This window comes from Aquila chrysaetos, chromosome 3 (genome assembly GCF_900496995.4).
Source record: "Aquila chrysaetos chrysaetos chromosome 3, bAquChr1.4, whole genome shotgun sequence".
In the NCBI taxonomy this organism is placed as follows: Eukaryota; Metazoa; Chordata; class Aves; order Accipitriformes; family Accipitridae; genus Aquila; species Aquila chrysaetos.
Window position 1 is genome coordinate 19,891,457 of NC_044006.1, and position 13,717 is coordinate 19,905,173.

At 42.5% G+C, this 13,717-nt stretch overlaps 1 protein-coding gene across 4 annotated transcripts in view; it reads right to left on the minus strand.

Annotated features, from left to right (window-relative positions):
• Positions 1-13,717, minus strand: part of ELMO1 (engulfment and cell motility 1) — a 323,193-nt gene that overhangs the window by 38,115 nt on the left and 271,361 nt on the right. The window lies entirely within an intron of this gene.

Here is a 13,717-nt window from a genome sequence, read left to right on the forward strand (position 1 = left end):
AGAGGAAAGTGTAAAAATCAAACAATTCAAGTTCTGGGTATTAATGATGAATAAAAAAGACTCTTTGAATGGGCAGAAAAACAGGAAAAGCAGGGGAGTAAATTTTTAAAAAAAGGGGAACAGAAGGGGCTGGAACATTGCTCCGTACATCTGATAAATGGATAAAAACGTAAGAACAACACTTTGCATTACAGCTCACATCTTCCCATCTCCTTTAGCTGAGATAAAAACAAAATAAAGGTGTGACAAGCTGCATTTCTGAAAAGATCTCCAGGCTCTTTTACCAGTGCAAACCACCGTGTTGAAGGCTGTCCTGCCTGAGGTATGAACAGCCACATGGAATTGCACGTGGTCTAAGCCTGCCACTATCCCTGCTTGCATTGTCCTTTTCCTTGTCTCCAGTCAACTCCAGGGAGTCTCCAGCTCCACCTCTAAATGGAAGGGGAGCCAGTGCACCAGGTTTGTGTCTTTTTAATACCAAGAGAAATGGAGAACCCTAATCATCCATGTGAACCACAAACACACCAGCTAGCACAAAGCACCAGGCAATATGGGGACAGCTTCTCTACCTCTCCCCTTCATGCCTCTCCTCTTTGCTAACTTTCTTCTCCTAAACCAAACAGACCTTGAAAGTCCATCTACTGTGTCTATAATGAATTCCACCTGTTTTGGGTAGCAAATTCTGCAGCTCTATCACCTAGTTATTTCCTTAATTCTGATAGGCGTGTTAATAAAAGAGATGTACAACCCCTGAGATCAGACAAAGGGAGTGCCTTGGGGGTTGGTTAACTGCCCAGGATTGTGGGCTGTCAGTAAGGTATTGCTCTGGTTGGACACAATGGAGGTTGTAGGCAAAAAGAGACAGTAAGAGTGGGTTCAAGGAGTTCCAGAACCACATGCTTTTCTCAATAACACCTGGGTTTACTTCAATAAAGTAAGAACTTCACCTGATGAAACAGACTTTTCATTCCGAGTAACTGTTTTGATGTTTACTTTTTTCCTGATATGGAACAGAAGTTGAAATACTGAAAGCTTCTATGAAATAAAATAAATCATTTAGGAATTAGCTGATTTAAACATTCTTACAGTACCCCAAAAACGTGTGTCTGTTCAGGAATCTGTGAAACAAAACATTTCTATTTTTCCCATGTACATTTTTCACAGAGAAGGAGATTTGCCTATGAAAAATGTTCATCTTGATTAAACTCTGTATATGCAAAAGCTCTGTAATTTTGCCAAGCTTTGCTAATACTTACGTGTTTCTCCAGCAAGTCCAAAAGTTGGCCCACCACTCAAACAGTACAATTCCTTATTTGGTTGCTTAAAGTACCACCTCACGTTTTTTCTGTTACTCGCACAAACAACGGAAAAGAAAACACTAAGTAGAAGTTGGAAGCTTCAGCTTTTGTTTTTCTGGACTTTAGTTAAATGGCATTCACCATTTCAATGCTAACTTTTTTTTTTTTTTTCTTTTTGACATTTCATTTTATTAAAAAAGCAAAACTTCCAAAGTTTCTACCTAACAAAAACAACCAGAAAGACTGAAAATGTGGTTTTGGATTCAGTTCTCCGAATTTGGGAACTAGATTACACACTTAAGTTTTCCTGATAGATGCATAAATCAAATGTTCAGTACACTGGTGTTGGACTATTTAATTCAATTCCATTATTTGCACATCCTTCCAGTTAAGGTAAATGATTGGGTTGAACATCTAGGAACCATGGAAAAAGGCAGTTGTGCAGATGTACTATGCCTCTGAATGAACCTATGTGTTATTATGCATCATAATTTGTAACAAATAAGCTGTACAAATTTTTAGGTAAGCCCTTGTTTTCACATTCATCTCACTGAAAAAAGCAGTGAGCTGAAAAACATGTCTACAGAACACCAACTTTTTAGCACATCTCATATTAATAACCATTTCAAGTGATAGCTGTATTGATATCAGAGTCCAGTCAGTGCCACAAGAATAAAAATAGTTGCATGAATTAACTGAATGATTCACAAAAATACACGAAGCAATGAAAAGATTAAATCCATCGTGACTTGTTAGATGCTAGCTATAAAAATTATTCTGTAAAACTGGAGCTCACAAATTACTGACTTGACAGATCATAATAAGTGCTGTCAGGACTATTACAAACCAAGATCTGCTTGCCAAACATACACAAAATGCCTATGTCCAAGAAAAGGAAAAAGGAAAAAATGTTTTCACTGCGATTTTAAACTGTTCTGAAATTACTGAATAATAACTTTGGAAAATTCTGAATTTGTGCAGTCTACTCCAATGAGATCTTTGCCTCAAGTAGTTGTATCATTACTGTGCTGGTTATATAAATAAGAACAATGCATATTGTTTTTCCCCTTGACTTGTGGCATGTAACCAAGCATATAAGGAATTCAATTAGACTATTCTTAGAAGAAGAAAAAGCACAGATGACATTTTGCCATGTCTCATTCTAAAAACTGCAGTGGAGAGGTTTATGGCTTCAGAGACCTGTGTTTTTGATTGCTGCAAAGGAGCAATCTTTTCTCCCCCAGATCAAAGGAAAGCTTTTTGAGGACCTATACACAGTACAGGAAAATAAACTACTCCCCAGGATAGATAGCAGTGATTTATCTGACACCTAATAATAACATCAACAATTCAAATGCATTCAATCACCTCACTTTGATTACAAAACTGATCTCCTAGCCAGAGAAATTAGGAATGGAACAAACCAATTAGGTTACCCAATCCTTTGCTTCAGGAACAGGATACACTTCCACAAGCCCAGGACAAGCCATCTACAGCTATTTGAAATCTTAAATAAAGACATATCAGTGACCATCAGACCTGTGTAGACTGGTTCCATTGCTCCATCACCTTCACTTGTGTATAGGAAGCACCTGAAAAATCACACTTTTTTTCCCTCCAGTGAATACTACGTCAATATCACATTCTCGGTTTTGTTTTTTTCCCCTGTTCCTTTTACTCATGTTACATCACAGCCACAGGAAATTTTCTCACAGAAGGATGAAGACAAGATTGCAGTATTTGGCTTTAAATTTACTTTTTGCTATCAGTTCGAAACTACCAACGACATACACAGAAACACACACATCTCCAGAAGCACATCGATCCTGCCTAGGAGGGTAAATAATGTCTTAAAATAGTGTTATTTCCAGTAACCAACTAGTGAGCTATGGACGGAGAAAGGCTTACAATCTTCTGGTGATGAAAGACCCTTTCTCTAGTAACTTGAATGCTATCACTGCACTTCTTTCCACACTGTCATAAATCACTGCACTTCTTTCCATATTGTCATTAATCTACATTTCTAATCAGCTGGGAGACGACTCCTTTCCTACAACTCCATGACTATTTACTTTGTGTTTGGGGGCAGGAGATAGATTTAGAATTAAATGCAAGCTATTTGTTTTCCTTTGAAAGGTTAGCGTTGAATTCTCTGCACTCCAGATCGCACCAGTCAACAAAAAAAACTATCAGACTAATTCTGAAATTCCCCTACTGCCTCATACGTGACTACACAAAGGATTTGCTTTGGTAAATTTGCTCAGGTCCAGAAAGAAGCCAAATGGGAGATGTCATGCTAGAGTGAACATGGTCCAGGGGCACAGACATAGTGTATCCAGACACCCATTTCACATGTTAGTAACAAGGAGTCTGGAACTGAGGCTAAAGGTATGAGGATGCTATTCCTCCTTTTGAATCTTCTGCTGTAATGTGCAATTAACAGTGCAGCAAGAGGATGTGAGGCAATAAAAGTTTCTGTAAAAATCTTCTACTATTTTATCCTACTGGAAGTCAGGCAGAAAGGGGGAGGAAATTCCTGTAAGGGGAAGATTGGTGGGAATGATGCAACCTGTGTTTCTGTGTATTAAGTGCTCCGAGAGACAATGTGATAGAGTCAAGGGGAAACCACTAGGTAGAGGCAAGGCACAGCAGGTGGGAGGGGGCTGGTATTACCTGGGCTGTAAAGTCAGGGGAAGGTAATAAAGATTCAGGGAGAGAAAGGTGATGATGGCCTAACTTGGAAATGATTGTGTAAAAGACATCTGGAATAAAATTCTGCCTGATTTTTAGGATAAAGGTTGGAAGCCTGGATGAACCTGGCACCAATACAGAGCAGGTATTTTCTGTAAAATAAGATACACCCAATATTTAAAGACCAGACCCTTTTGGAAACCCTCATACACTCTCTTGCATCAAGAACGTGTCAACTCCAAAGACTGCTGAGAACAGTCAGCCACCTCTGGCATTTTCTCTAAATAGACTACCCTTATCACTGGCTTTCCACTGAAAAACTGAGATTTCCCAGTGCTTTCTGAGCACTCCCAAGTCTGCCCAGCAGAAGGCAGATGCCTGTACTGTCACTGCCCAACACTGCCACGCAGCCAGTTGAGCCAAAGCAATTCTCCCATACAAATCCACTTGTTTTTGTTTTCTTCTGACTCCTGCTACAGACTAGGATTTCCCTGACCTGACCTTCCATTTTTCTTTTTTTTTTTTTTCTTCCCCTTCCTTTTTTGTCTTTCTAGAGTTAAGATGTGCTCCCAGGCGCATACTAAATGAACCCAAATATCACAGCATAAGCCACGTGCGGAAACATGCAACTTTCTATTGCAGAGGAGAGACAGGCTGGGGAAAGCCTCATAAGGATGCTATTATAGTAGGAGAGAGAAAAATAGCAGCTCCCCACAGCAGCTGTGAACTGGGCAAAGTGCCCAGGGGCCCAGTGGCAAGGGGCAGCGAGTGCGGGACGGCTGGTTTCCATGGAGGAGCGAGCCAGGGAAGCAGGAGAGACGGCTTGCGGGAGGCACTGCTGACGGCCACTGGCACAAGGAGGAGAAATACCTCCCGATATTTCATCTACCATCAGCACCTGCATCTTCAGGGGGCTCGGTTCAAATTTGCTTACAGCTTCTGCTTCTTCAGTCCCGTCTCCTCTGGGGGAGGACCATGACTCAGAACACATCATGCTGTGCCTTGTTCGGTGGGTTTCAGTGATTTACAGGAATACAAAATGCTAGGGTTGAGCTTTAAATAAATAAATAAAAAATCCAGCAGAGCAACATGAGCCCAAAGCTGACTGACCTGTGGCTTTTGGCACCCTCAGCTCTGCATGAAGGCCCTGGAACTTCTTTTGCACATCATTTATCTTTGCCAAAGTAAACATGACCTTAGCAGAGCTGGCGTTGCAACTCACAGCCATTACCTACCAAGCAGACGCTAGTGATGGTTGCTGGACAGACAGCCTATAGAGAGCAGGGTTCAGCCAATTACCATTATTTTTTGTACAGGTTAAAATAAGCAGCTGCTATCCTGATCCAGTATTGATCAACTTCACTGTATCTGAATCCTGCATCAACATTTAATTTGGGCACATATTTGCCACACATTAGAATATTACTGAATTAAAGTGAAATTAATTCTGACACCCCACAAGGCTCCCTTGCACCATATAAACCATTTGCTCTTGGGAAAGCAGCGCACACCTGCCTCATGTCACATTGTCTCTGCTGTAGAATGGGTAGAAAAGTATTTATTGCATTTAGCTCATGGTAAGGCTACAAGACCCTTCCAACATATATAATGCACATCTGAGTTCATTGGATAAAAGGACTTATGTTGGTGCAAAGCACTATTATTAGCTTTGTTCCCATTTTTGAAAGCTGTCGGAAGGAAGTAGGGACAAAAATGCTACCTGTTAGAGCTCCTTGGGAAGGCAGTAAACTATTCCAATAAAAATCTGGGCTAAGTAGCACCCCTTTTAAAACAAAAGAGATTTGAGGTGAAAGTACAAAGGTCTTAATAACAGCAAATGGCTTGTTGCCATCTACGTAAACCCAGGTCCTCGGAATTGCTATTTGACACAGACACCTCCACAATCAGCAGGACAGAATCCAAAGATAGGTAAATATTTCCTAATGAAAACAAAATTCTAGTTTTCTTATTGAGTGTTCACAGCAAACATAGCTCTTGATATAGATTCAGGTCTGCACAGCAACAAGGACGATTGGTGGGGGATCCTTCAGTTGCCGCGTACAACGCCAAGGTCCTCCCTTCCCCAATGACCAGCCACCTGCCCTCCCTGAAGCGGTGCTCTTCACGCGTCTGCAGTACTTGCTCGTAAAACTCACAAATCCTAAGTCAGTGGTACCCACCTAAAAAACACAGATGGCAACTAAATGTCTCTCCAAACTATCTGCTGGCATTACTGACAGAGACGATAACATAGCAAGTTTGCATGTGAGCACTTCCTAATAGTTAAAATGTTAAAAATACAACAGTTGGAGCTGGAGCTACAACCTCTATTAGCCAAGATGCAGTGCTTCCTGCTGAGGAAAGTACAGAGGGGAAAACAAGCCAGCGAATTCCCTAATAGCGTATTGCCCCTGGAGCTCCCGGGTGCTTGGCTGCCGTGCAGACCCAGGCCCCGGGTTCCCTGCACCTGTGGCACGGTTGGTGGCCGTGGGAGGCCAAGGCTGCAGAGAAAACGACCGCCCAAATCAGGGCAGCTTTTTTCTTGCGTGCACGATAAGGTCCCATGACTGCGAAGGAAAAAGGCAGATATTTAAGAGGGCTTGAGTGATGATAACGGAAGTACCACCGTTCTAACAGATTTTGCTCAGGCAGCAAGGCAAGCCTAACTTCACCAAGCGAGAGAAGAACAGCACAGCTCCCTATGCATGCGGAGAGTCTTCATCTGGGCCTAAGTTCACATACTTGCTCTATCAGCAAAAAGTCCCTAGTTTACACCCATTTTCAGGACTGCTTTCCACTGTTGTAGGGTGCCTATCAAAACAAGATAACAGAAACAGGAAACAGGGGGCCAAACTGACCCATGGTGTTACTGTAATCGAGCTGAATGAGACTGGGAAACAATTCAGGATCCTCAAAATTTAAGCTCTTCTGCCCCCCTCCACAAAGTCAGATAAAACTTGAGAAGAAAGAAACAGATCAAAGGATTGAAAAGAAGTATTTATGTCTAGATAGAAACATCTGAGAAGTCCCACTGAACACCGGACTCTACTTAAGAATCTGGTAACTGCTCTGTTCAAAAGTCAATATATTCCAAGAGACAGCAGGCAGTGGCTGAAAAACCATCAATCAGCAGGGACTATCGCATACAAGCCTTTCTACGTGTATGTCTAGGTCTAGCACACAAGAGGCTTCAATGTGGATCGTTACGGCAATAATATATCTACCACAGGTAGATATATTCTTCAATTCATTTGGATGATTTTTCATCATTATCTCAAACTCTCGTTCACAAAAATAGTCCAGTACAATCTATTTTGAGGCGATTTTGTTAACATGGGCTAGTTTTTAGGGCACTTTAGATAAAGAAGTTGGATATCTCACTGAAAAAAATAGATAAAAAATTATCATCAACATCCTCCTCAAAGCACTTCAGAAGCAGCCTTATTTATTCTTGGATTTTTGGAAGACTGCAGCCCACATATTATTTGTCATTTTAATTTTTTTGGTCCATTTGTCATTTTAATCCTTTTTCTTTTCCTGCTTGTGCCTCCAGATCCACTTCTTAAAATAACGGAAACCACAAACAAGGAATCATCAGTAAAAGCAGGCATCAGGAATATTTCCTATTTGAAGACTAGAGCTACTTACAGAATCAGTAACAAATTAGCAATAGAATATCACATATAGGATGACCTGGAAAAAAATTAATAATCCAAATAATCGGTTTCTAATGGGTTTTATACGTCAGTCAGCAGAGAGCTGCCAATGACAACAGTTTCATGCATATCCTATTTATTATTAATTATGGCAAGTAGTGAAAAGAGTAGAAAAATCTGCATATGGATAAGAGACTTCCTATGGTAGGAAACATCTCCAGAGTGGTGGGTGATACCCAGCAAACATCGACGATATACAAACCTGTGCAGTTAAAATGCAGTCAGCTCCCAATAGACTTTAGGGAATAGGGAGCACTCAGGTGTCAGTTCAAACTAGATGAGTATAGGAGGACCACCAAAGGACAACCTGGCAGGAAAGTGGATGTAGCTTCTGGGACTGGAGACAGAGGCCACTGATCCTGCAAACTTCTCATGCCACCAAGAAGCTCCTTCTGCTTTCAGCTTTCCTCTGTGTTTAGGCACCACGTGCCGCCACAAACTGGGACGCGGGTGCCAAGGAGGGAGCACAAATCAACAGCCAAATGCAGCTAAGTGAGGGGGGGCTGTGTGTGGGAATCTCAACAAACAGCTTAAAAATCAACCTCCAAGCCCAGCAGCCAGAGCAGCCTGCACATGGAAGCAGCACCAGCAGCTGAAACTCTGGCAAGGAGACTCGTGTGGGAGTTGTGCTCGCACTCGCTGAAGGGCTGTGGGCAGGTGGGAGGAACCTCGCTTTGCTCGGGAAGGAGACGAGAGGGAACAGGAGCCCTATTGTGATGTGCCTATGGTGGGGAATATAGAGGATGTAAATTAACATACTTTTCCCTCTACGTTCTTCGTGTCTGATTTAAGAAGCCTGCTGATGGAGAGTATTACTGGGTCAGACTAATCTCTGGCTCCAAGTACATAGAACAAGTGCATTTTTATTGCTGAGGAATATTATTATGAGGACACACTGCCTCTTCAGGAAGCAAGTCTGTGAGGGTTGGGGTGCTGCAGCTGTAGCATCCCCCCACACCCTGCCAGCCCCCGGATCATTTACATCCGAATGGGGCAGGCAGCAGCAGAGGCGGCTGGGAGCCCTCCATACATTTCTTCCCAGCGCTGTGACTGCCAGCATTTCTAAGGGGGCACCTGACAGCCACTCCCCCTTAGTCAGAGATAAAACCTAGGGTCAACCTCCTCCTGCCGCAATTCTCAACCTGCCCAATCAAACTGCCTCTACTGCACTCCCACCCACCCCCCTCCCCCATTCCCTCAACACCTTCCCCTAACTGCGAAAAGAGGGAGAAGGACTTTCTGCTGTTCACAAGGATGCTGAAGACTTAAGGGGTGAAAGGGATGGATGTCAGCTGGAGTGAAGGGATTGCTGCATGTCCCCCATTGCAACGGAGGCTCTGGCTCAAAGGAACGGAAAAACACCCATGCGCTCGCAGACAGCAAGCACTTCTTGCAGAGCAGCAGAGTATGGTGGCACTGAGGGTCAACCTCTGCCGGTGGGACAAGGCAGAGCCTTTTAACGATGGGCTCCCACAAGCAGCCCTCCCTTACCCAGGCCAGCCTAACATCACCTGTTATCTAAAGCTGGCTGTGTTTGTTGAGCCCTTTTTACTTGCCTTGTCCTCCTTTGGTACTGTGTTTTTCCAGAGATAACTTTGCTTATCCTCAAGCAAGAGCCACACTTGAAACATGGCACACATATAATAATGGTGCTCCTGTAATTCTCCTTCCTGTTGTTCTTTTCTCCTTCTTTAATATCAGAAAAGGCAAGCTGCTATTCTGAATGACTGTAGCATAAGTAGGTGTGACAAAGATGTGTGATTTTTTTTCCTCCTAAACATCAGGAGGCCCATTTTCAAGTGCAAAACCCAACACGCAGAGCACACATTGGTTGTACAGAACAAACGTGGCTGTGGCACTAACACCTCTGATGCACATGTGGATGCCCTGCTGGGGGAACCCCTGTCCGAAAAGGAGGTTCTCTTTGGTATACAGAGAACATTCCATTCCCAAGGACTGCAAAATGTCTTATCCTACCAAATGAGCTCAACAGAGCGTTCTGCAGAATCTTCCCCTTCATTTTACATTTCCTTGGGGGAGTAAAACAAGTTTTAGGCTCCACTGGACAGAAAACAGAATGCTAGACAGGACAGACAGCTCTCCATTTCAAAGAGGTGATAAACCTGCATATCTAAAGACATCTCTTTCAGACTTACTAAATTCACTCACTGGAAGGAACAGATGTTAAAATTTCCAGTTTCCATCTTATCAAAAGCAAGAAGGGGGGAAAGCTTTTCCACTCCTGAGATGCTCAAAGATTTGCCCAGCTGAGACCACTTCTTACATTAGACTTCTGAGTACAATGCAAATGTGTCTAAGCACAGCTGAGAGGAAAATCTGTTCTGTGCAAGCACATTTCTCTCTGTATTTGTAGCTGTGCCCTACAGAAGCCAAGACGGTAGCTATGTGTGAGGCACAAGAAAAATCAGCTTTGATGATATCACTTGTCCCCTACTCATAATCTCTGTGACTTTATCCATCCAACCCAACTCCACAGGTACTGCAGCAAGCAACTCCTGTTTTACTGTATGAAGACAATTGAGTAAGCAATATTCCCATTATCTTTACTGAAACAATAAACAATAATATTTTCTTTCATTTCCACTAGAAAGGAGTGAAACCTCCAAACAAACAAAATTGGGCATCAAGCCTAAGTCCATCCTGAGAGGCAAAGACTCAGTCTTGGGCTTGTAGCAGGTTTCCCAGACAACAGAATATCAGAGCTTTAAGGTCCCCTCTTATCTCATAGCTCCACAGGCCTGGAAACAAGGAGCTCAAGGGCATTGCAAGAGTGAGATTCCTACCTTTTAAGGGCTGACAGTGCTTAGCTCAAGTCATGCAGAGTCAAAAGGTGTTAAAATGACAACAGTTTCACCATTAGGAATGTTAAGTCATGCTTGTAGCTGTTTTACATCAGTTAGAATTAATCTTTCTTTCCCCATGAGCCCTGGACGTTTGGACTAAAGGTTAATCAGGCAGATTGCCTTTTAGTTGCAGGAATGTATTTTTAAACTTCCTATTTCACTGCAGAAATAAGATTTTTATAATACTTGTGCCCTTCACAGAGTGGTATTAAGATTTCATAATGACTCCCATGAGTGGCCTGCATAATTAAGCTGTGCCTTCATCCCTCCTGGACAGTGGGACCATTGCAAGCTCATACAGACCACTTATTTGCTGTACCGTCACTTATCTTTTATAGCCACAACACACACACAGTACAAGGTAGAATCATGTAGAATATGTAAGAAAAGAAGAGATGAAAGGAAAAGGACAAAGTGAGTTCAGCTAACTTAAGTGCTGATCTGCTTGCTCACCTATAGCTGCACCACTGCTATGGGGCCCATTCAGCCACTGTATATCATGAGAACAAAAAGCAATAAATATAGACAGTTTTATACCTTGCAGGACACAGTAATCATTTCACATGACTCCTTTTCCATGTGCTTAGGAAGTTCAGAAAATAGCACATGGAAGAGCAGCTTCCATCCTCATCTGTGCTGGAGTTCCCCCAACCACTGGGGCAATCTGCACTCTGCTGTGTTGTGACTGAGGCTCTTGTAGTTGCAGAAGGGTGATCTGAAAAGGTCACTAAAGGAGATAATTACAGTTTAAAGGTGATTAAAAGTACAGGTAAACCTCAGTTAGGCAAACGGGTGAAACACAGACAACCTTGTCTACACACAGTACTGGTATGTCTATGCTGGTTACTCAGCTCCTACCTTGCTCGTGCCCAGACACCACGCACTATTCTTAAGTGCAAGGTATTTCTCTCTTGGCCCCTTCAGCTCCCATTTCCGTGAGGTAGCATCAGCTGTGAAATTGTTTCCCCATTCATGCATGGGGCAGAGCCTAACCCCTTTCAGCACCATTTAGTTCCGCACAAGAGCAGTCCTTAGATCAGTCCCATGGGGCACTCCTTTTGACCTTCTCCCTTGTAATTACCAGGGCTCCATAATCAACTTAACAATGGTCATACATCATTATTTGTGGCCATCATTTACCCCACTTGGGCCCATCAATAGCAAATCCCTATCCTTAGGAAAGCTGGTGGCATTACCTTGGGCACAGAAGGAAGTTTGGGAAATATGGCTGCTCCCAGGAAACTCAGAAAAAAAGTCTCCATCAAGACTGTGCCACCAAGCCATGCTGCTCACTGCAGCAGACAAATTACCTCCTGATTAATTCTGTCCCAACAAATGTCTGCAAGGGCTGCCAGGCAGCAGCAACATTTGTTTAATCTGAGCCTCTGGAAAATTAAATACTTTTGGTGCCTGTGATAGATATCACCTTCCTCCCCCTCTCGCTCTGTTCCCCAGCCACGGTGCCAGAGCCGCTCTCCTCCTCTGCAGCACAGTGAAGAATGGAATACAGATGAACAATTCAGAGCCGATAAATCAATCTTGTTTTACTTATTCTTGCTTCCTCCTCAGCTTTCCTCCCACTGCTGTCCCCTGCCACACAAATACACATACATTTAAGTACTGCCTTAGCTAGGTCAGCATGATTTTCTTCTCCTTTTGTCCCACAGTACATAACAAATTAACCTCATCAATATCAAGACTCCCACCATGCCTTCTGCACTCATGCTGCTACTACATCATCTGGGTTCATACTGGCCTCTTGTGAACTGAACTCCCTCTTGGATGCAAAGGCCAGTTATGAATTGTATAGTATCCTCTTGCCCCTTTCTAAATAGATTTTTCTTTCTAAAATATGATGTTCAGATAAGACTAATCAAGGAAGAGGTCCTCAGGGAAGAGCTAATTAAAAGGTTTTTCCCCATACTTTTCGGCAAGAGATCTGGGGAGCATGACAACTGGCTAATTTGGTTTGCAGAATACTCCCTGCAAGGCTCTGCTACACAAAACTATCACAGTAAGCGGTTATGAATTCTGCTTGACTTCTAGTTGAAATCTAAGTAATTATTTGCTGTTAAAAGAGAAACTTCTTTTGCTCTTCATTGGGTGTTCAGAAAGTATTAGCAAAAAGAAGTAGCCTTCTCAATCCTCCCTAGAATAGAAAGAACCTGGGTCTGGGCAGAGAGGATCACAGTACACACACAGCTCAGAAATGAAAGGGGTTAGGTGCTTTTTTACTCTTTGCAGTGAGGAAGATGAGGTTGATCAGGATTTGCAACTTGCTAAATAGCTGTTCACAGCCGATGATGGGAATAGAGATGCTAGTTTCTGTCAATACAGAACCCATCCTGTGGGCTTTTACAATGTTCATCTGCCAGTCTGCTGTGCCTCTGTCTTTGCTTTTTTTTAAAAAAAGTACTAAATTGCTATTAGCTTTCACACAACTATCATTTAAATGAAAATGAGGTATTTTTCAGACACGTCCAGAGCACTCTAATTCAAAAAAGGTTTTACAGCCATTTTTACTGTGAGAAAGCTGTTAAGAGTTCCTCAGGTAGGAAAGGAATACACAGATCAGTTCTTTCCGTACAACCTCAAATGTGTCAGAGCAGTGAAATAAATTATGCTATTTCAGGCATATCGTGTTGTATTATTTTTGGTAGTTCCCAGCAGTTTGGTAAAACAGGAAACGCAAACCACCACTGTGAAAGGTTCTGTTATGCTTTCTATAACCAGTAGCACACATGGATTTTTGCCCAGCAATGATAGTATTTATCATCTCAGGTGTTTAGTAGACATGCTTATTTTATTGCAGTCACCAGAAATATCTGCAATAGCAAAATAGTTCCATTCAAATAAAAGCTAATCTGGAACTTGGGAACATGGCTTTGTAAATGTGACAGGAAGCTCAGAAGTCTCTATATTTTAAAGGTCATATTACCAAACATATCAGTGGGCACCAGTAGGGATACTTAGCTCTGGTTGATACCCTTGCTTTCATGCTCTGAAATCTCTCCTGAGTAGAGCAGACTTGCTACTGAGCTGGAAGCTCCAAAATCTGATGCTCACTAGCGATTATACATACAAACCAGAATTGTGTAGTCTTCTCACCCATAAGCACAGAAACAGGAGTAAAAAGTAAAGGAAAATC